Source organism: Chanodichthys erythropterus, chromosome 13, assembly GCF_024489055.1.
Source record: "Chanodichthys erythropterus isolate Z2021 chromosome 13, ASM2448905v1, whole genome shotgun sequence".
NCBI lineage: Eukaryota > Metazoa > Chordata > Actinopteri > Cypriniformes > Xenocyprididae > Chanodichthys > Chanodichthys erythropterus.
Genome location: NC_090233.1, coordinates 39,339,872 through 39,364,781, shown reverse-complemented (window position 1 = coordinate 39,364,781; position 24,910 = coordinate 39,339,872). Strand labels below are relative to the sequence as shown.

At 37.4% G+C, this 24,910-nt stretch overlaps 1 protein-coding gene across 1 annotated transcript in view; it reads left to right on the top strand.

The window, feature by feature from the left end:
- Positions 1-1,271: 1,271 nt before the first annotated feature.
- Positions 1,272-24,910, top strand: part of LOC137034895 (neuronal tyrosine-phosphorylated phosphoinositide-3-kinase adapter 1) — a 40,524-nt gene continuing 16,885 nt past the window's right edge. Inside the window, exon 1 of the mRNA XM_067408130.1 lies at positions 1,272-1,431. The gene's annotated coding sequence lies outside the window, so the exon portion shown is untranslated. The remainder of the gene's footprint in view (positions 1,432-24,910) is intronic.

The window sequence follows — 24,910 nt, the reverse complement described above, 5'->3', positions numbered from 1 at the left end:
AGTTGTTCTTGCAGTTGATAGATGGTCTGTGATGGGTATAGGTGATTCTGTGGATGAGTGCCGTAACATACCTGTTCAAGTGAATCAGGTGATTGCAGCTAACAAATTTGTTCTAAAAATGTTGTGGGAACAATGATTTGCAATGTTTCTAAAACACTACAATGTCCAGTTTTCTTGTTGTGATTACATTATTGAAAATGATACGATAACGTTACAACATTCTCCTTGCCTTATTTTTATTAGAACATTCTTAAAACATTTATTTTTAATAGTCCAAAAAGGCAACATTAACAAGTACAAAAAAACATATATGGATGTTCAGAAAATGATGTCCCGAGAATGTTTTCTCTCAACGTTCTGAGAACGTTCAAGTAAAAACATTATAAAGATGTTCTAAGAACGTTTCTTCTCACAACTTCTCGAGAACACATATCAAATATTAATAATGTTATAAAAACATTTTAAAAATGTTATTTAATGAACGTTTTATCTTAACATTTACATAACCTTTGCAAAACATTAGTGACAGCTGTGGGAACGTTCCCTGTTACCTGGATCACGACTGACAGGCGGTGCCTAAAATGCCTATAGTGAAATTCATATAGTGAATAAAAGTGTAAGCGAGATAAATTTGAGAATAATGGAATATGACTTAAATGTTGTCGCGCTGACAGACTGCTTGCGTCTGCATACAAGGAACGCGGACAAAATTGTAAATACGTTCGTCGAATCAGCTGTCAGAAAGGTGGAGGCAAGGGCAGGCACAAAAATGTAAACGTAATAACGGCATAACAACAGTCGGTGGAATTTATATTTAGTACGGTGAGGGCAGAAAATGTCTCCCTTCATAAAAACAGCAGCATGATACAACGTCATTTCAGGAGAGCGAGTCGCGCATCAGAACGGAGTCAGTAGCTATGCATCTGCTTCTCCGGTGACCGAGGAGCTCTAAAGCAAGAATATTAATATTAATATCAGCGCGAAGTGCGCCGCCACCGCCGACATATCTGTTTATCTGGACTCTGCATTCATTATCGTGAAGTCGTCTCGGGGTTATAGTTTGCAGGCACCAACAGACTGCATTTGTGAATGGTTCTATGGGCCTGCTTTGAACGGATGTTTTTTTTTTTCTTCCTAACGTCGCAGTGAACTGCACCATGGATAGCGAAGCGCTTTCTCATCGTGCTCCGCGCGGAGGGTGAATGGGGATGAGGATGTTGTTTACAAAAAGCAGCCAGCCGTCAGCGCACTGATGCTCGGTCTCCCCGAATATCATTTTTTCATCTAATCCTTTATGACACGTTTGGAAATTACTGTCACCTCCGTCTTTCCTCTATGAAGAGGGCAATGTCATCGTCAGCAGACCGGCGTGGATTTGTTGTTGTCTGATTTTACTACTTGTCCTCTGCAATTCGACTTCACGCCGTTTATGTAAGTCAGTCTATTTTGCACCATTTGTTCTCTGTACAGTGTACACTGAAGGCGGATATGTTTAAATCATACAAATTGTGACGAAATTCGACCTCGATTGGTATTGACTTGTGTTTGGAAATATAATTACAAACATCTAGGAAAGGCTAGCAATACGATCTCCCACAGAGGAATTGACCAACCGCCTATCACCGTGTTTTACAATATATAAATAATGTTTTCATTGACTGCCTAATTCATGTGTTGTATTTCTTGAGACAAAAGCTTGTCCATGAAAACTGTTGTCTTGTAAAACCAGGAGTGTATTTTCCTCACTGTCGCCACTGTTAGTAGGCTAATTTTTAAAACGAACAATATGTCTCGGATGACTTGTGCTTACACCGTCGATAGTTCCTCCACAAAACCTGGCAGAGTCCCTAAAGCAATGTAAAAGTGTAAATGGGTAAAGGGAGCGGGGTTTGTGATCATTTGAGCGTATAAAAGTGACGCGTCTCGAGGAGCGTCTTCAGGTAAAGTGCACGCGAGAGTTTTAGAGTTTAGGAAATAAACAGTTAACGGGTGATTTATGTGATATTCAATCAAGTATCAGTATGTTATTATTTAAATAAGCGTGCATTTTTTTTTTATTTACCTTTTTTTCTATTTTTAGAAATTCATAGACTTTGGTGTGATTAGCCTGGTCTGTTGTACCGGCGAGTGTCTCCAGAAATATTCGTCTCACGTAACGTCTGCATGAACCGCGCGTGAAGGTGGCATCAGAATGCCAATGGCACGTGCGACAAGCTACAACTGCAGCCAATTTTATTACAGTCGTGATGTGATAGTAGATGGGAGGCGTGTCAGCGTGCGTGTGTGCGTGTAAGTCTGTGGCTTGAACCTGGACGTCTCCGGATCGGTCTTGTGTATTCCTAGTAAAGATTAATAGCACTAAATTAGAATGACCACTGGAGACATTATTCGCGAATTAAAAGCAATAGAGGCGGGGTGAGCTCGGGGAAAGCCAGTTAGACGAGGAGGAGTAGACTGGAGTACACTGCAGACATGAGGAGACCAGCCCCACCTTGTCTGGGGGCTGTGGAAACGTTCACACAGGGCTTTTTTGGGGAAAATTCTAAAACAATACTAGTTGAATTTGATCAGTTAGTCAGGAGGTAATAATTAATGAGCCATTATCATATTATGAGACGTTTTACAATACAGGATTAAAAATAATTTGAAAATATGCAGGATGCATATGACAAGACCTTCAATCAATCCACCTCAATTAATCAAGCAGTTGTAGCAATGTGTATTTCCCTTTTGGGAGTAATGCATTTAAATAAGTGATGGGTGTGTTCTAAGATTTGTGTGTGTGTGTGTGTGTGTGTGTGTGTGTGCGCATGGATAGATAGATAGATAGATAGATAGATAGATAGATAGATAGATAGATAGATAGATAGATAGATAGATAGATAGATAGATAGATAGATAGATAGATAGATAGATAGATAGATGCAAACAAAAACAGCTGTCCAAGTGACACCCCTTGTTGGAATAGAGACAGATATGCTGACTGTATAAAATTAAGTGTTGCATTATAAGCCTGTTATATAATTACATCAGTACTGTAATGTACATTCTTTATGATGCTTTCATTACATGGCTATCGGCAATGTATTTGCAGAACCATTTACTTGCACATGCATTTTAATTCATCTAGGCTAATACATTTCAATGTGGGAGGGGCAATGAAACATTTAGCTGAATTAACTATTAGAAAATGAACTTAATATTATATAATATAAACAAATATATTTTATTATAATTGTATTATATCAAAATGAAAATGTTACATTCACATATTTATTGTAATAATATTAAAAAATTATCAAAAATTAGACCCTTTGCAGTGCCACCACAGACCCTCTACACTAAAATCTATAGCAACTTCACTCAAATTCATGCAGCACAATAAGAGTGACTTCTAGTGGCCGGTAAGAGAATTCCTACTGTCTCTCTATCTCGGTCTCTCACAAACTCCGTCTCTCAGCTCCCATTAATTTGTTTTTGAAATTTGATGAAACAGCATATGACAACGGCATGTGGGATAGAGAGAGAGAGAGAGACATGAGCAAAGAGCAGAAAGGGTGAATAAGCATAATAATATAATGAGCAGATAGTTTTAAAGACTGTAATTGGAAAATAAGGGAATGGAAGTGCAGTTGTGAACAAGGTAAAGAAAACATCAAATGATCTTGAGGATTTATCAGAATAGAAACCGGGGAGAATATACAGTGTGTTGGACTGAAGGAGAGACTGTATGTTTGTGTGGCCCTGATTAGACTTTGACAGATGTTCCGTTGTAAAGCTCATTTTTCGGGATGGGCTTTAGTGCTGTCTGTCTTTCTGTCTGGATGATCCAGGCTCAGGATTTATGCTGTAGATTTCCTGAAAGGACTGAATTGAATTTTTATGGCATGTTTGCATCTGAGCACCAGTGTGATGTCTGTTTTAGGCTTAAATCAAATGAGATGTAGGAAGGGTGGGTGAAGAAGTGATGAATAAAGATGAATGTTCGCTAATGTGACGCAAGACAGAATTATTAAGGGAAAGCTGGGTTAGGTGTACATTAGAATGAACCCTTCAGGCACTGAGGCTTACTGTATGCTTGGCAGAGTAGCAATCCATGTATTTCACAGAAATGTTCTGTTAGTGAAGTGCTTTAGCATACTAATGTAAAATATAACTTGGTTAGTAAAGCATAGCGCTTTAATGTAGCGCTGTAAAGTAGTGCTCTCAGATAAAATGGTCGTTTTAAGGATTTTATCTGACAGCAGCTATATGTGGATTTTCATATGTACACACACATATACATCAAACCACAATTAGGGCCCGTTCAGATAGAACACATTTATTTTTTTATTCCACTGCACTACTTTTCCATTGTTTTTCAGTGTAAACAGCGCATGACATGGCATTTGAAAATGCGCCGCTCAATTTGAAAGTTCAGCTTTTAAAAAACATGTCTCTAGACTTTGTGCTTTGTTTTTATTCCACTGACCTGCATCTTGCGTTTTTAACAGCAAAAATGCATTCTGCGTGAATCGGCCCTTAGTCTCTCTTTGGAGGATAAAGAGAGGCACACTGAATCTGGTGAATGCAGAACATGTTTTGCTCAGGACTCCAGGCAGAAAAAAAAAAAACAATGGAAGAGAAAGAACATGGAGGAGAGGCCAGCGTCATTGGGGACCCTCACAAGCAACATCAATGTTTCAGATTCAATAGAGCATAGCTTGTATACAGACTGAGGGAACAAGAAGGGGACATTAAATTTTCATGGTTTTAGTTAGATATGTGGACCTGGTTTCTACTGAAGGAATTTAAAAGCAACAGAAGAATTACCACCACACATCTTGTGTGTTCTAGGTCCAAAATAGTTACTGCTACGTAAAAAAAGTCTTCCACTTGGTTGCGCAATATGTCATATCTGTTGCAGTGTAACATGGAAACACTTTCAGGTCAGAGAGTCCAATGCTTTTAGCAAGGAAGACAGGTAGAGGTTTTTGGAATAGTTGTCTAAGCATTAGTGTGTTCTGTACTAAATATTTGGGGGATTTGCTTTACTGGAGGAGTATATCATGTGGTTGGATCTGGCATCTGTCAGAAGCAGCCACTGTGTTGCTGTGAACCGGGGGAGTCCTTCACAACTAGGGCAGAGCAGGTTACCACTTTGCTTTATTTATGGTAGTGATTCCCATCCAGGAGTTCATGTAACCCAGGGGGTACCTAAAAAATTATGGTTTTGGGTTGTTATAATTATATATCAGAAAAATAAATACTATAAAAAAAGTTATATCAATCTATATTTAAAAAAATGATTATAAATCTCAAGGTGTTTTTATGAGATGTGTATATAATGTGTGCAAGATCTATACATTCAAGTGTAAGATGTCATTTAAATTTTGTCCGTAAATGTTAAAATATTTGTTGAATAAAATGAATAAAATTAATTTATACTTTGCACTTTATATACACACATCCATTCAGGCATAACATTATGACCACTGACAGGTGAAGTGAATGACACTGATTTTCTCTTCATCACAGCACCTGTTAGTGGGTGGGATATATTTGGCAGTGAACATTTTGTCCTCAAAGTTGATATGTTAGAAGGGCAAGCGTAATTTGAGCGAGTTTGACAAGGGCCAAATTGTGATGGCTAGATGACTGGGTCAGAGCATCTCCAAAACTGCATGGGCGGCCAAGACTCATTGATGCACGTGGGAAGCGAAGGCTGGCCCGTGTGGTCCGATCCAACAGACAAGCTACTGTAGCTCAAATTGCTCAAGAAGTTATGATATGAAAGGTGTCAGAACACTCAGTGCGTATGGGGCTGCATAGCCACAGACCAGTCAGGGTGCCCATGCTGTCCCCCTGTCCACCGCCGAAAAATACGCCAATAGTGGGCATGTGAGCATCAGAACTGGATCACGGAGCAATGGAAAAGGTGGCCTGGTCTGATGAATCAAGTTTTCTTTTACATCACGTGGATGGCCGGGTGCGTTGCTTACCTGGGGAACACATGGCACCAAGATGCACTATGGGAAGAAGGCAAGCCGGCGGAGGCAGTGTGACGCTTTGGACAATGTTCTGCTGGTAAACCTTTGGGTCCTGCCATCCATGTGGATGTTACTTTGACACGTACAACCTACCTAAGCATTGTGTCAGACCATGTACACCCTTTCATTGAAATGGTATTCCCTGGTGGCTGTGGCCTATTTCAGCAAAAATGGTTCAGGAATGGTTTGAGGAGCACAACAATGAATTTGAGGTGTTGACTTGGCCTTCAAATTCCACAGATCTCAATCCAAGCGAGCATCTGTGGGATGTGCTGAACAAACAAATCCGATCCATGGAGGCCCCACCTCACAACTTACAGGACTTAAAGAATCAGCTGCTAACATCTTGGTGCCAGATACCTCAACACACCTTCAGGGGTCTAGTGGAGTCCATGCCTTGATGGGTCAGGGCTGTTTTGGCAGCAAAAGGGGGACCAACAGAATAATAGGAAGGTGGTAATAATGTTATGACTGATCAGTGTATAACACACATATATACACTCACTGGCCACTTTATTAGGTACACCTTGCTAGTATCGGGTTGGACCCCCTTTTGCCTCAATTCTTTGTGAAATAGTTTCAACAAGGTGCTGGAAACATTCCTCAGAGATTTTGGTCATGATAGCATCACGCAGTCGCTGCAGATTTGTTCGGCTGAACATCTATGATGCAAATCTCCTGTTCCGGCACATTCCAAAGATGCTCTATTGGATTGAGATTTGGTGACTGTGGAGGCCATTTGAGTATAGTGAACTCATTGACATGTTCAAGAAACCAGTTGAGAAACCAGTTCAAGATGATTTAAGCTTTGTGACATGGCACGTTATCCTGCTAGAAGTAGCCATCAGAAGATGGACATGGTCAGCAACAATACTCAGGTAGGCTGTGGTGTTTAAATGATGCTCAGCTGGTAATAAGGGGCCCAAAGTGTGCTAAGAAAATATCCCTCACACCATTACACCACAAGCAGTCTGAACCGTTGATACAAGGCAGGATGGATCCTTGTTTTCATGTTGTCTAAGCCAAATACTGACCCTACCATCTGAATGTTGGAGCATTCATCAGACCCGGCAGCGTTTTTCCAATCTCCCATTGTCCAATTTTGGTAAGCCTAGCAGTGAAAATATTTTTACTTCTCTCATCACAGCACCCACCTCCTTGTCCTCATCTTACCTCTGTACACACATGCAGATGCACACACAGGCGGGCAGTCTTTTGTTCACTTATATACTCAGCACATGAAACAGATGTGCAAGAATACACACTTACACCATATACAAAGCAATACTCAAAACAAAGTCTTCCCTAGGGATGAGTATATGAAGTGGTCCATTACTCCACCGTCTGCCCCAACTTCAGCATGTGTGCTGTGTGTGTTTGTGTACACTAAGTTTTTGTACATATGTGTAGACATGATGTCTGTGCTCCTTCCCCAAACACACATTGTTTTTCAAATCCAAATCGTTCTTTTTGAGTCGAAGGCCCCATTAATGTATGTGTTAAGAAGGTTCTTCTGTTTGGTGTGCGCTAATACACACAGATGTTACAATGCCATATTGTGTTTCCCTTTTAAGTTATATTGTCTTCGCAATTCTGCTTTTGCAGGACACGTGTGAGCGTGTTTGCTTCACATGTTTCCATATGTATCGACATGCATGTGTATGTAGCGTGTCACCTTGATTACTGCAGATTCCAGTGAGCATCATGAAGCCAAGGGCAAACTAGGAGAAAAAGAGAGAGAACAAGGGAAGGAGTGAAGCGAGAAGGAGGGGGAGAGGAGGTCAGCGAGTGCTTCCGTGAATAAAGTGAGAGAGAGTGAAAATTGGATGCAGAAAACAGGAGGAGAACAGAATGAAACAGCAGTGGAAGGGAGGAGTGATTTAGAATCGGGACAAGGAAATATATTTTGTCAGCTTGCAGAATAAGGCAAATACTGGTAATTCCTGGTGATGGTGCACTTTGTTTCAACAAAACACACTTGGACACATGTTCAGATGAGTGCTGCATGTAAGGAAGCGGTTGCTCCTCCACAGTTCTTCACTAATTGGCAGTCTGCTGCAGTGCTCAGTGTGTGATTGCTTGTGTGTATGGGTGTTTTCCAGACGGTGCAATCAGACACAGCTTCCCTCTCTATCGAGTGTTACTCTGCTGGACAGACAGACTGCAGTTTGTGTGCCATGGTATTTTGTTTTTGAGATTCCCAGAGATGCAGAATTACTACGTTAATACGTAACATGATACGTTTAATGTATGAGATAGCAGTTTGGATAGAGAGATGGAGAGAAAGCAGGATATTTTTAGTCCAGAATTCATTAAATATTTATCATTTATGGAGTGTGTTTTTGGTCTGTGGTATGTGTATTTGTGTGTGGGCCAAGTTGTGCCTAAACTGTAGGGATTTAATGTCCCCACAAGGATAGTAAAAACTGAAGTCACTTGTGTTATAGAGAGCTGCCATCATTTCCCATGAGGACTATTGCTTAAAGGAACACTCCACTTTTTTTGAAAATAGGCTCATTTTCCAACTCCCCTAGAGTTAAACAGTTGAGTTTTACCGTTTTCGAAACCATTCAGCCGATCTCCGGTTCTGGCGGTACCACTTTTAGCATAGCTTAGCATAGTTCATTGAATCTGATTAGACCGTTAGCATCGCGCTTAAAAAAGACCAAAGAGTTTTGATATTTTTCCTATTTAAAACTTGACTCTTCTGTAGTTAAATCGTGTACTAAGACCGACAGAAAATGAAAAGTTGCGATTTTCTAGGCTGATATGGCTAGGAACTATACTCTCATTCAGGCGTAATAATCAAGGAACTTTGCTGCTGTATCATGGCTGCAGCAGGCGCAATGATATTGAGCCCATTTTCAAAAAAAGTGGAGTGTTCCTTTAATAAACACACTGTAAAACCCAATAAGTTCAGAATACTCAAAACATTTGAGGAAACGTATTACATCAACACATTTAAGTAAACTAACTCGTTTTTTTTTTTTTAAGTTGGTAGAAATTAAAATTTTTGTGACGAGTGGGGCGGGGCTGAGAGCCATGGAAGCGGATCAAGGCCAGTGTGGTGGACAGGTGTCTCTCACTAACAATCCCGTCACCAGCACCCCTTTCCCAACTCATCATAATGTTAATTGCATACAGTTAATTTACATAAACATCACATTCAGATCTTGGTTAAATGTTACATAGCAAATAACACATGCTATTATAACTATCAGAGAGACATTATCAGAAAGTCATTACATGCTTACGTATATGTAATCAAACAACATATGTGGTCTTAAATGTTTTGCAGCTCATCCTTAACCTAACCACAGGCTATACTCTTCACCACAGTAGTATATATATATGACTTCTTAAAAATCTAAAAGCACACACATCTAAGGTGCTGTTAACTGACAGATTAGGGCTGAGTTCAAGTCCAATTTTTATGCCCTTCCCTCACTATCTTCCCTTGGTCTTGTTCACCTGTATGTATGTCATTGCTTATGCTGCACAAGTGCCCACAGAACCCTTGCAATGGGTTTAAATGGAATTCCCTATTTGATCACTTGGAATCTGCTATGAAGATATGCTTTCTCAGTATAACTCTTCTAAACTGCTTAACTGACCTAACTTAAGTTGCAGCTGTAAACTTTTCCCTCCATCATTTGAATCGTGTAAGGTTGGTAAATTAAGTGTAAGCACTGCGAGTTGCTGCTGTGACATCACAATCATGTTGCATTGTGGTCTATGGATTTGCCTGAACTGTACATTTGAGCAACTCAGAGTGGATTGGTTCACAGTAAATGCTGCAAACTACATCTCTGCATATGCTACAAGTTTAACATACATTCGGGGATGGAACACATTTGCATGTTTGACAGAAGCTTACAGCATTTCACAGTATACTGCCAAAATAAAAGCTTGAGGATTTGAAATATTAAAAGTTTGAGATTTTGACCGTTTTGAAAGTTAGGAAATTAAGACTTGTAGTGTGAAATAAAATGATTATAATTATAATTTATTTTACAGTACAAACTAATTTACAACAGTAATATACTTTTGTCTTCATTATTATAATTAGAATTAAAACAATAACAATAAATTAACACCAGTGTGAATGTAAATGTAGACTCAAATACTAAAACAACTAAAAAGAGTTTACTTTTAACTTTTAAGTACAGCTACAAATCCAAATAAAACACATTATTTTAACACTTAAATTTTTTTTAAATTTATTTAGACACATATCATGTGACCTTTAAGTGGTTTTAAATTTTGCATAGAAGAGAAAGGGAGGGCAGATATGATTTATTAGCATAGCGTGTTAGCATTATACGTAAGGACACGATCAAAGCAGGTCAGTGTGCCACCATGAACAAACAGAGCATACACATGCGCAGAAGGCCACGGCACCAAGCCAGTGACTGAGAAGGGTCTGTTTGCAGTACTATAAGCAATGCTCCTATGAGTTACAACTACTACTACAAGTTATGCCTCCCACAAAGAAAAAAAACATGGGTGTCATTTATAGAAAATCTAAACTACATTTATTTTATGTTTTATGTATGAAATGTTTGTAAGGCTAAATTATATTGATTTCAGATCTTATGAAGTATAAATAATAACTTGATGCAAAAACTTGAGGCAATGAGATCCAGGCAGTCCAGCAATGATTATGTCAGAGATCAAATTTGAATAAGGAATAACAAATTTATTGATTAAAAATTTTAGAGCCAAACAAATTAGTTAAGTAATTAATAGTTAATATTAAAATCTAGAGTATTGTATCTAGAAGATGAAAATCAGAATATAGAGAAAGAAGGAACAAAATTAAGACATTTGCAGAATGAAATGAGAGGTAGAAGAGAAGCAGAAGATGTAGAAGAGATGTGAGAAGCAAGAAGAGCAAAGAAAAAGCTAAACTATCAAAGACCCAGTCCGTTTTATGCCATAAGGATAGGAAAACTTACATTCCACTCAAACTTATGATTTGGTCTAATAAGAAAAGGTCAAACAGACTTATCCTTTATGTTATAGTTGGTGTAACGGCTAGGTCAGAGTGACTGGTCAAATGTCGCAGATAGATGAAAATCTAAGATACAAAAGATCCAACATCTAACCACAAACCTGTCAACATAACCTGTCACATTGGAACACTTTGAAGAACTATTGAATATAGCAAGCATACATAAAAAGAATAACCATAAAGGAGTGCATTAAAGAGTAAATACTTGAAAATATGATGAGGATTAATATATGGAGTAGGAGTACATGAATATAGGAAATCAAAAGAAATATTAATAAATCATAAGTCGTAAATGTTTAACATGAAATATGAATAAAATACATGAATATGAATACAGACCGCTTTGGATCCAGCATAACTACTATTACTGAAAAATGCAACAAATTATACAAACACTGCATACCTATTATTTGGTAATTAGTTACAAAACCTTTTTCATACACTACAGTGTGTTGTGCACTACTGGGCCACCGTATGTACCGCTTAAAATTACTGTACACTGTAGAAACTTTTTGTGTTTTTTTTTTTTTTTACATAAAAATGCAGTAAAATGCTATAGTAAAAACATGTTAATTGCTTAACTGTAAGTTACCTTACGATATACAATGAAAAACTGTACATTGTTTAACATCACATTTTACTGTGTTGTCAAGTTTATGGTTTTTGCTAGTAAAAACTATAAATTGCCATATAATTTAAAAAACAGTCAAATTTAAATAACATTCTTAGAAATCCCTGCATTACACATGACATATCACATTTTTTTTTTATAAATAATTTACAGTGGATTTCTGGTAAACCCCGCTGCCAGTTTTTACAGTAAATTTAACAGGATATTTTTTTTACAGTGTAAAGTTTCATATTTAAATTACTGGGGAAATGAACAGGATGCATTACACCCTCTTTGAACTGTGGAATACAGTCAATAAGCTTTATCACTAGGTGGCGAATAGTGAAAATAATAAAGCGAAAGTGAAGTAGAAGAGTGTTACTACTAAAGGAAAAGGGGCTATGACATTCCCCAATTGGCTTTATCCTTTCGATTACCTGTAATATGGATTTGAAGAAATCTCACTTTTAATTTAATTTTCTTAAATCATTTGCACGATTTACTATATATATATATATATATATATATATATATATATATATATATATATATATATATATATATATATATATATACAGTGCCCTCCACAATTATTGGCGGCACCCTTAGTAATTATGAGCAAAAGCGGCTGTGAAAATAAATCTGCATTGTTTATCCTTTTGATCTTTCATTAAAAAAATTCACAAAATTATAACCTTTCATTTAAGGAAAATAATTGAAAGTGGGAGGAAACTCACATTATGAAATAAATAAAATAAAAATAAATGTTTATTCAATAATTTTTGCAACCTCCTTTTGCCAAGATAACAGCTCTGAGTCTTCACCTATAATGCCTGATGAGTTTGGAGAACACCTGACAAGAGATCAGAGATCATTCCTTCATGCAGAATCTCTCCAGATCCTTCAGATTCCCAGCTCCATGTTGGTGCTTCTTCTCTTCAGTTCACTCCACTCATTTTCTTTAGAGTTTAGGTCAGGGGACTGGGATGGCCATGGCAGAAGCTTCATTTTGTGCTCAGTGACCCATTTTTGTGTTGGATTTGATGTTTGTTTTGGATTATTGTCCTGATGGAAAATCCAACCATGGCCCATTATTAGATTTCTAGCAGAAGTGGTCAGGTTTTGATTTTTTATCTGTTGGTATTTGATAGAATCCATGATACGATATATCTGAACAAGATGTCCAGGACCTCCAGCAGAAAAATAGGCCCACAACATTAAAGATCCAGCAGTATATATAACCGTGGACATGGGGTACTTTTTATCCATGTGTGCACCAAACCCATCTGGCGGCTTTTGCTTCTGACCATAGAAGCTGGTCCCATTTGAAGTTCCAGTTGTGTCTGACAACTGAATATGCTGGAAATTGTTTCTGGATGAAAGCAGAGAATTTTTCTTGAAACCCTCCCGAACAACTTGTGGGGATGAAGGTGCTGTTTGATCATTTTTTTTAGGCTTTCTGAGATTCAACTGCAATTCTGCAATTCTCCAGCTGTGATCCTTGGAGAGTCTTTGGCCACTCAAAAATTACTCCTCACTTCACATTAGGACGATTTAGACACACGTCCTCTTCCAGGCAGATTTGTAACATCTTTAGTTGATTGGAACTTCTTAATTATTGCCCTGATGGTGGAAATGGGGATTTTCAATGCTTTAGCTATTTTCTTACAGCCACTTTCTATTTTGTGAAGCTCAACAATCTTTTGCTGCACATCAGAACTATATTCTTTGGTTTTACTCATTGTGATGAATGATTAAGGGAATTTGGCCTCTGTGTTTCCTCATGTTTATACTCCTCTGGACAATTTCATGTTCCTGATCACACTGGTGTGCTAAAAAATGTAAATATGAATGGGAATATACTTCAGAGATATTTTACTCATAAGAATTTCTAGGGGTGCCAATAATTGTGGCCAACATGTTTTGAAGAAAAACATTTATTTCATAATGTGAGTTTCCCCCCCACTTTCAACTGTTTTCCTTAAATGAAAGGTTATAATTTTGTGAATTTTTTTGAATGAAAGATCAAATGGATATGCTATAGGCTGCAAAGGATGCAGTAGATGACTGCTATCCATCATCAGATTTCAAATAGCAGGCGGCTCTATGATTCCCTTTCATGATAATTTAAATCCACTACATATTAAGTTAGACCTCATGGTGCCTCTTTTGGTCAAAGCAGTATATGCTAAAGATGCAGTCACATTAGCAAAATGTCAGCAAAATTTAGCAGGCAAAAAAGGTCACATTTTAGTAGCAGTTAAACACAGCTCACACAGAAGTCACTCTCAAACCAAGAAGCTTTCTGTTGGTCAGTGTGGCAAGTTCACGCAACCAACTTGAAAATAAGGGAAATCTGCACACGCATTTTTTTCAACCTGACTCGAAACTCTTGATTGCGTGGATTCATATTCGAATGACATGATTTTGCCGGTCTAATTTATCAAAGCAATGGTAAATTTGACCGCACCTTTGCACATTATTCTGATTTGACCCTTTTCAGTCTTAAAGGCATAGTTCTCCCAAAAATGACAATTTTGACATCAGTAACCCATACTCATGTGTTTACAAACCTGTGTTACTTTTCTCTGTGGAACAAAAATGAAGATAATTTGAAGATGATTTGCTGGTTAAAAAAAAAAAATCAACCATTTCTCAGAATATCTTCTTTTGTAATCCACAGAAGAAAGTAAGTCAAACAGATTTGGATATGTGTGTGAGTAAATAATGTTGACTCACTGTTCATTTTTGGGAGTACTATCCATTTCAGTTAAATTTTGTTGTTGCAGTATAAGCACTGTTTGTCTCGATTGTAGTACCTGAATAGGGTTTCTCAATAGTCCCACTGCTAAACACACACTGCTAACATATGCACACAGGTGCTGCGGTGTATATGTACCAAGTGATTTCCCTGTGGGTGACGCTCCCAGCATGTGTTTTTCTTCTTTTGACTCCATCCCATGATAGTTCTGTCTGGTTGAGTTGCTGAGTGTGCTTTAATAGCAAATCCCTAACAGATTGAGTGTGTTTGATAAAGTAAAGCGAAGCGAACACGTGCACACATGCAGACTGGAATCCTACAGTGTGAGCATTGAGCTAGAAGACGAAAGATGGAGACAGACAGAGAGGGATGTGGACGGCAGTAGACAGTGTTGCTAGGAGACCGCACACAGTGACTGGTGTGAGAGACATGGTTTCACATCCCTCCCCCATCCCTACAACACACTTCCTTTTCTCTCCGTCTGTTTTTTCATTCTCGTTCCTGAATTCATTGTCTCTACATTCCCCTCCATTCATCTTTCTGCACTTGTCCTCCTGTCTGTCTGCTCTGATCTATATATCTGCTCATATCTGTCTTGCTTTGCTCTCTATCTCTCTTTTTAAGCACCTCCCGCCAGACTCTTTAACCTTCCCCAACCTCTCAGATGTGGTCTCCTCCCTCCTTCTTCTTTTTCTCCATCTTTCTAGCTACTCTTCCCATTTCTCTCTCTATATATCTAATTCATCTCTGTCTGTCTCTCTCATTCACACTGTCGTTCAGCACGAGAGCGCTCTGAGCTTCTGAAGTGACAGGAGAGCAGTCGCCAAAGCGACAGCTGGCCGGTCACCATGACAACAGCCAGGTGCAGTGTAAAGGGACAGGACAATAAGTGAGGGATGGGTTATGTGACTTCAGTTCACACACACAAGCACGCATAGATTTTGGAAAGATGTGCAAAACCTGCCATGAAAATACAAGACCAAATTTACACACACATACACGTTTGTCTATGTATTGCTTTACATGTGTTTATTTATGCAGTGGATGTATTGCTCTGTGTGTGTATGTGTGTAAATGCCATCTGCTACTGAGCTTTAATGATCTATATAACTGACCTTATGACCCCACATCTATATCTACCTGTAATGAACTGCTTGAAGGAATTTTATGCGCTTAAGTATGTGTGTGGACAACATTTATATAAGGACATCTGAAATATTTCACTAATTTAAGTAAATTGGGTAAATTTATAACATTGATCATGTGACAGACACATGACACATTATTCTTCCTCCATTGAAGCCCAAGATGCTCTATGAATCATTCTCAAATAATGCTGGAGAACATGATCATCAGGTTTTACACAAACCTGTGGTGCTTTTTTCATGAACTGAAATGATGATTTTTCAGTTCAACTTATCACAATTGTTATGCTGATTGTAGAAGCTGACATATTTCATCAGAGTGAAGTCTGTCATTTCATGTGAATGTCAAGCTAAGACATTTTAATGTTTTTGACAAGGTCAAATAAATAAATGAATAAAATAAAATAAACACACATGGATGAATCAATATACGGAATAGGATTAGGGCCAAGCAATAATAAAAAATAAAAAAACATCTCAAGATTAAAGTTGTTAAATTTCGAGAAAAAATTCGAAATAAAATGTTGAGAATAAACTCGTTAAATTATGAGAAAAAAGTTGTTAAATTACGAGAAAAAAAGTCAAGATAAAATGTTGAGAATAAAGTCATTAAATTACGAGAAAAAAGTCGTTAAATTACGAGAACAAATTCGTTAAATTATGAGAAAAATGTTGCTAAATTTCCAGAAAAAAGTCGAGATAAAATGTTGAGAATAAACTCGTTAAATTACGAGAAAAAAGTTGTTAAATTTCAAGAAAAAAGTCAAGATAAAATGTTGAGAATAAAGTCATTAAATTATGAGAAAAAGTTGTTAAATTACGAGAAAAAATTTATTAAATTATGAGAAAAATGTCATTAAATTCTGATAATTTAACAACTTTTTTCTCGTAATTTAATGAGTTTATTCTCAACATTTTATCTCGACTTTTTTCTGGACATTTAACGAGTTTTTTTCTCGTAATATAATGAGTTTATTCTCAACATTTTATTTTGACTTTTTTCTCGAAATTTAACAACATTAATCTCAAGATGGTTTTATTGTTTTATTATTGCTTGGCCCTAATCCTCTTCCGTATCAATATGATCAAAATAGAAAAAGAAAAAAAAAAAAGAAAAAAAAATACTGTAGGGTGAATTTTCATTTCATGCCAACCAAAAATACAGTAAAAATACCAAATGGAAGCATTTCCATTAGTGGTCTTGTGATGCTTGATGTATATACTAAAATTATATATATATAAAAAGAAAGTTAAAAATATAAATTAATAAATGCAGATGGGATTGGTCTCTATTAAACATGTCTTACTGATTATGTTGTCATAACATAAAATATGCTTTAATAAATCAGTAAATATGTCTATAGTGATGCTCAAAGCTCTATGTGCTGTATTCATACTGAAGCACACCTTTGTGATCAGTTATGTTGTATCAGTTACAGTATTAGACTCTGTCACCTTCTGTGCAGTTTGAAATTGTATCTGTGATGCCGTGTTTGTAATAGCCTCAGTGTTTGGTAAAGTAACAGTATATGTGTTTTACCAAGCTCTGTGTTATGTATAGTGATATATTTCATGTTGTGGAGAGTATCGATCTCTGCTTATTGTTGCATCAGTCCTGTTGTTAGGTTTGGGAGGAAAAAACTTTGAGGGGAGCATGTTCATGTAAGCCTGCCAGGAAAAACAATATCCACACTTCCACAACTCTCTTGATATCTGTCTGTCTTATCATAGTTATAGCCTAGGGGAGCTTTCATTGATTCCCATTTTCATGTGTCTCCATTAGATGGCAAAACAAACCTGTCTAACCCCCTCCAGAGCTTTCATGTGTGTTACACAAACATGCATACTAATCAATACATGATATGATTATGTATGACAGTCCCTGTGTTGGGTAGGGCTTTGGTTTGCTTTCTGGTTCAAGAGTTCATTCTCAGAAGAGAGCTGTAATGTATAATGTAAAAGAGGGACATCAAAGCCATTGGCATAACTCACTTTTTTTATCTTGATTTTGTTTATCTGTTTGCTGTTTAGATTTATGTTAATATTATTTCTACCTAAAGAGACACATAATAAAGCACAGAAATCGTGTTAAAAACAAGTACTGGGACAGGCAGATGGGAATATATGATGCCTGCTAAAAAATGGATGGATGGATGATGGATAGATAAAAATGGTCAAAATGGTCTAGACTGAGCTTGAGGTTCTGAACTTGCAGATGAGATGTGGACCATAGGATAATATGAAGAACTGATTTATCAGCATAGCAGTGAGTAGAAAAACTGTCAATGGAGAAATCTGGTTAAGAAGCAGAAGGCATTGGCTGTGTTGCTCAGATGGTGAGCATGTAAGACAGAGTGAGCCTCTCCAGCTGACTTGGTAGTTAATGTTATTCAGGTAAAACATAAAACAGTGGTCAAGAAATGTCAGCCTGGAGATCATAAGTGTGTAATTCACAGTTTCAAAATCTCCAGAAGAATTAGAATATGTTCTCATCTGAGGCAGTCATCAGCGGGGTGGATGACTGGACCATGTGGTGGGTAGTGTCAGTGTTGGTGGAGTTGCAAATGATGGCCACTGTTCAAAATGTTTCACTCTGCCTCTGTGTTTGTTTCAGCAGTGAGTGTGGAGGCAGGAGGACGAGGGGGAGGATAGAGAAAGATGAGAAGGTGGAAAACGGGCATACGTTAGAGGCTAAACGGTTCATTCATGTGTTTTTTGATTTGTGGTGACAAAAAAATTCTGGAAGAATATGGAGAAAGGTGTGGTATGTACTGAGGTCTGCTGGGGAAGTGATTCAGGGGTTGATGCACTTTATACATGTGCCTTTCATTTTATTACCAGTTGTGGCTTTCACACACAACATTACACTTTATATGCACTGTACCTTCTGATGGTTCTGCATGTTCGGACAGAAGTAAAGGTCATTCCACACCTGTAAAACCTTTGTTAATTTTCAGAACACAAGATATTTTAGTTGAAATCCGATGCCTCCGTGAGGCCTGCATAGGGAGCAATGACATTTCCTCTCTCAAGATCCATAAAGGTACTAAAAGCATATTTAAATCAGTTCATGTGAGTATAGTGGTTCAATATTAATATTATAAAGTGACGAGAATATTTTTGGTAAACCAAAAAAAAACAAAATAAAAACTTATATAGTGATAGCCGATTTCAAAACACTGCTTCAGGAAGATTCGGAGCACAAATGAATCAGTGTGTCGAATCATGATTCAGATGGCGTGTCAAACTGCCAACGGCTGAAATCACGTGACTTTGGTGCTCCGAACAGTAGATTCGATACAGTGATTCATAACGCTCCGAATCTTCCTGAAGCAGTGTTTTGAAATCGGCCATCACTAAATAAGTCATTAGTTTGTTTTTTTGCCGCACCAAAAATATTCTCGTCGCTTTATAATATTAATATTGAACCACTGTACTCACATGAACCGATTTAAATATGTTTTTAGTACCTTTATGGATCTTGAGAGAGAAAGTGTCATTGCTCCCTATGCAGGCCTCACGGAGCCATCGGATTTCAACTAAAATATCTTAATTTGTGTTCCGAAGATTAACGAAGGTTTTACGGGTGTGGAACGACATGAGGGTAAGTAATAAATGACAGAATTTTCATTTTTGGGTGAACTAACCCTTTAATAATCCTTTGCTTCAAGTTCTATTGCCAAGGATAACCCCCAAGCGAAAACGGCTGAAGGTGAATGCGACAACTCCCATGATTCTATGCTCCATCACTGAGTCATCAAGCTATCGTTATTGTTTTGAATAAGCAAACTCTAGCAGTAAAACCTTTACTATCCACCCCCCTCAGCAATCCAGTCCAGGTTCTCCTTAAGCCTATAGGCCTGGGACAAAAGGTCCCATTTTACCCCCATATCAACAGCCCTGGTTACTTCTATGGATGGATGGATGTGTTGTTTAGGTGGTGAGCATGTAAACAGAGTGAGCCTCTCCAACTGACTTGGTTACCATTATTCAGGTAGAACATTAAAAATTGTCCTGGGCTCGAGACAAAGGGTCCAGTTTTACCCCCTTATTGGAGATGGTCCTCACTGCAGAACACAAGATCCAGGTGGCAGTGTTGGATATAGATCCAACTCCTCCCACTTTACATATCCCTTAACCTACCCATCTCCGCCCCCTGGATCTAAACTTACCTGTCTCCGCCCCTGGATTTCGAGTGTTCTGCAGTGAGGGGCTGCTGGCTTGTCGACAGCCCTGGTTACTACTAGTAGTACTTGCTTGTCTTAAAGGGGACCTATTATGCAAAATTCACTTTTTCATGGTGTTTGAACATAAATGTGTGTTGGCAGTGTGTGTACACAACCACCCTATAATGATAAAAATCCATCCACTCCTCTTTTTTTTTTAAATCCACATAAATCAGTGTCTCAGAACAAGCCGTTTGCAGATTCTGGGCAAAGTGATCATAAACTGAAGGAATTTTTTAATTAATCATAACTAACATTTTTTTCTTGCAGGATCAATATTTATATGCTTTAGAAATGTAAATCTCCCCAACACTTTGGCCAAAGTCAGTGTGTGTCTGAAAATAACAAAAGGAGAAATAAAACTAGACAGGTGTCCAGTTTTGTTATGCATGTCCAACCTCATGGTAGAGGTATCCAGATTTGCTCCTACCTAGTAACAAAGAATTATACATTTGTAGAACCAATCAAGTTGGAGGAAAATGATGTAATGAATCGTGTCACCTTTACCATGTTTTGTACTCTTTTTGTCAGGGGATTTTCTCTGAAATTGGTCTGAGATCCTCCTGGTCGTGATTAAAGCATATTCGAAGGCATTGTCTGGAGTCTGTCTGGTTACTGCTGCACAGCAGGTTAGAACACTAAAGATCTTAATCCCAAGATCTTAATGTTCATAGATGGTGAGAAGCTGTCCAACTCGAAGCAAGTTGTCGCCAGTAGAAGTGCTAGAGTTTGGGTGTCGACTAGGAGATGTTTCACTTAGTTTAACTTAAGTCAGGTGAGTAGGGGAATTTATACCACACGTTTTTGCTAGCACTCAAAAATAGGTATAAAACATGGTATAATAAATGATCTGTGATGTATTTTGAGCTGAAACTTCACAGACACATTCCGGGTACACCTGATACTTAAATTACATCTTGTAAAAAGAGGCATAACACAGGTCCCCTTTAAATTTCCTCTCTGATGTATGTTGTGGCTGATATTCTGTTGAGTCAAAGATGATTGTGGAGATGACTCCATGAAGTGGTTATGAGTGCGGCAGAACAACTGTATATACAGTATAGTACTGGTGAGCATTAAGTGTTGATTAAAGGGTGGAGTTCAGCTTGGATAAAGACTAGACTAGAGGTCGGAAGTCAATGAAGGCAAGCACATTTTTCTAAACTCTTATCCATTCTTTCCTTCCTTTGATTTCTGCAGATAGATTTTCTTGTCTTTTTTCTCGAATCCCACAGATTTTGCCTCTATTTTGTAAGGTTCTTTTTGTTTGTAGAGTGAAGTTGACATTTGAAACAATTGAAAGATAACTGAAAAAGAGAGCTGTCCTTGTATTTTTTATTCAGTTGAAGCATCACCATACTGATGTGGCACTTAGAAATATAAAAACCTGGGGCCTCATGTATAGAACTTTCTGTAGATTTCATTCTAAAAGTGTGCGTATGCACAAAAGCCAGAACCTGTGCAAAATTCCATCTATAAAATCAGAGGAAGGTCATCTCAACCCGTCTCCCCCCCAAAATGAACATACATGGAGCTTACAACGGCTAGTTTTACTATTGCATACCATCATCTGCATATGAGATACAACTATAAATGCCATTTGTGCCGTCACATCACATTGTTAAAAATCATTCAGTATCCTTGTCTTGTTTTAGAATATATCAAAATATCTGTAAAAGCAAATTGCATAAAATACTTTAATAAGAGTTATTCTCTTTTTTGTCACTAGTATTTTTAATTTTTGCTAATATGCAAATTTAATATGCAATTTTTCCTATAAGGTAAACATGTTAAGGATGTAATGGAAACAGATAAGCGCATAACTGACAAAATATTTTAAAATTAAAACATGCAATCTTACCGTTTCCTTTAAATTCTATCCTTCAAATACAGTGGTATTTTTCATAATGTCTGGAAGCTCACAGAAAGAAATCAAAATCAAAAGCAGCACATCCACTACAAATATTTTAAATTCATATTATTTTTGTTTAACTTCTGGATAATGACTTTATTTAATTTGAGTGCTTAACTCCATTAATGAGAGAATATAATCCAAAATATTTATATCAAAATGAAAAGCAATCTGTTTACTTCATTACTTCGCTCACTCCAGTAAAATTGTGTATACGCACAGTTTGCTGTAAGGACAATGTGCACATATTTATGCTTTGATTTATTGCATAGTTTATTTTTTATAAATCCCGATATGTGTGGGGAAAATTGCATATGCACATTTCTATGATTTGTGTACGCAATGTTTATACATCAGGCCCCAGGGGTGTCCAATCCTGCTCCTGAAGGCCACCTACCAGCAGAGTTTAGCTCTAGTGCTAATTAAACACACCTGAACCAGCTAAATCAAACACTGCGTCAGAAATCACATACTGTATTAGGTGCTACATTTGGTTTGAAACTTGCTTCGCAATCGCTAAAAAGTATGTTCTATATAGTATGATTGTGTGGAGTATGAAAGAAATTCCTACATAGGCCTACTACATTCCCCATGTTGTTGTGTGTCATGTGACCTATGGTGTTAGTTTGGTCGCTTCACTGGCATTCACAAATCCTCTCCTGTGGCCTATTGGGATAGTAAAGTGTCCAGTGGATGTGCACTTCAGAATCTGGTCTTACAAATTCGGACACAAGGAGGGTCTTTAGGATCACAAAAAAATTTCAGGAGAAGGATTGGACACCCCTGTTAATGACAACAGAAGCTTGGCTCACTCTTAACACTGATAAATTGTTGGCATAGGAAATAAAATCAGCTGTTTATCTAACATTTTAATGGCAGGATTGTATGATTATTATTCCGGAATATGTCTGGATCTCCATCCATCAGTCCATACAGTGACTTTGTCGGTTCATTGATCAGTTTGTTTTCTCAGTCAAGTATCAGTATATGTGTCTCAGTTGATGCAGTTAAAGCTGCCATGTATAAAAAGTTTGAGTCAGTGTAAGCTGTATTCATCTATGACACTCTGTATTGCTCCATATTCATCTCTAGCTTCCCTCTACTGTAAGATCTGACCCAGTTTACTATGAAGTTTAACTTGCAGGCATGGGTTTAATGAGTAATTATATAAATTCATTTATTTTTCATTCATAGCTCTTCCTTGATTTAGGCAAAGACTGGAAGTAAAACTGCAAATGTGATCCAAATAAACTACATCTGCTTGTATGTTTGCATGTGTGTTTGGTCGTGTTTGACTTTATGAACTGCTTAGTGATGCATGACTGCGTAAGTGGGTGCCTGGATGCACATGAATCATTATGTGGTTTGGTTTGTATGTGTGTGTGTGTTTGTGTGTGTGTATTAATTGTGTTTGTTGTCTTTAGGACACTAAAACTGTGTGAAAACATTGGAGGCCAGCTATATTCCTGTTACATAGCAATACTGCTGATGCACTGGACATAAACGTATCTGCACATTCAGCAACATACTCAGCTAACCCACTCACCTTCTTCTCGTCATTGCTCTCTCTCTCTCTCAGTCCCTATCTCTCCTCCTCTCCCGCGCTTTCCCTTTTTCTCTGTGCTGGAAAAACACTGGAAAAGCACAGCAGTTGACAGCTGTAGCCTTTTTAGCCAATCAGAGCTCTCTTTCGTACTAACCGGCACTCAAACTCAGACACTGTACAATATCTGCCCCACAACAAGCAGCTCGAATGCGCTCACACTCTCTCTCTTTTTCTCTTACTGCTTGTTCTATCTACTGCCAGAATGCCTGTGTACTACATGTGACAGGCTGCATTACAGACCACAGATTTACACAGGCACAGCCGGGGCAGCCCGGGGGGCCTGCAGCCAACTGAGCCTCTCATGCTTACTCGGATCTTCTGCTCAGAGAGAGATGGTACATGCCCTTTACAGTCTGCTGAGATAAAGATGAAAATAAAAGTGCAGTGGTGATGATTTTAAGTCACAACCTGAAATTTTCCCTCCTTATTGCATGTGTGATGTGTAAATGTGCAAGACAGCTCTGAAGGCAAAAGTGTGAAAAGTATTTTAAGATAAATATAACATTTTCTAGTTGGTAATCTGGCACAGATTTTGATCTGATTTCTATAGTATAGATGTCTTATTTGTCAGAAAATAATAGTGTCATTTTAGTATATATATATATATATATATATATATATATATATATATATATATATATATATACACACACACACACACACATATATATATATATATATATATATATATATATATATATATATATATATATATATATATATGTGTGTGTGTGTGTGTGTGTGTGTGTGTGTGTGTGTGTGTGTGTGTGTGTGTGTGTGTGTGTGTGTGCTTTTGTTTATATTACATTGTGGGGACCAAATGTCCCCATGATGTAATATAAACCTGAGTTCACCTACATCGTGGGGACCAGCCAGCGGTCCCCACAATGTAAATGGGTTTATAAATCATATAGAATGAGTTTTTGTGAAAAAGTAAAAGTTTGCACAGTTTCCTGTGAGGGTTAGGTTTAGGGGTAGGGGCAGGGTAGGGGGATAGAATGTACAGTTTGTTCAGTGTAAAATGCATTGAAGTCTATGGAAAGTCCCCACAATTCACAAAAACAAACATGTGTGTGTGTGTGTGTGTGTGTGTATATGTATGTATATATATATATATATTGGCAAATGTATTTTCAATTTCATTCAAATTTTAGTTTAGGTTTAGTAATTTTGTTATGTGCTTCTGTCATTTTTATATATATTTCTTTATTTTTTTGTATCTAATTTTCTGTTTTTTAATTTCAAGTTTTTCATATTTAATCATTTTTAATAATATTTTAAAGTTATAATAGTTTTTCTAATATTTATATTGTATTTTATTTCAGCTTTATTTCAATTAACAAAAAGTTTAGTCAAACTAATTTGTATAAATGATTAATTAGCAAATCACAATTTGTTCCCTATAGTAATCACAGACAACTAGAAAGGTCATTGTAAAGTCTTATAAATTAATTGGTTAAAAATTGAGAGAAATGAAAAGGCCTTGTGAAGAGCTTGAAAATGATGATTTTTTTAAGGAAGCATGTGTTTATAACCTAACTTATCATGAAGGGAAAATAAACAGCTGCTTACCCCTATCTCCTCTCCAGTCGTTGTTATATTCAGGG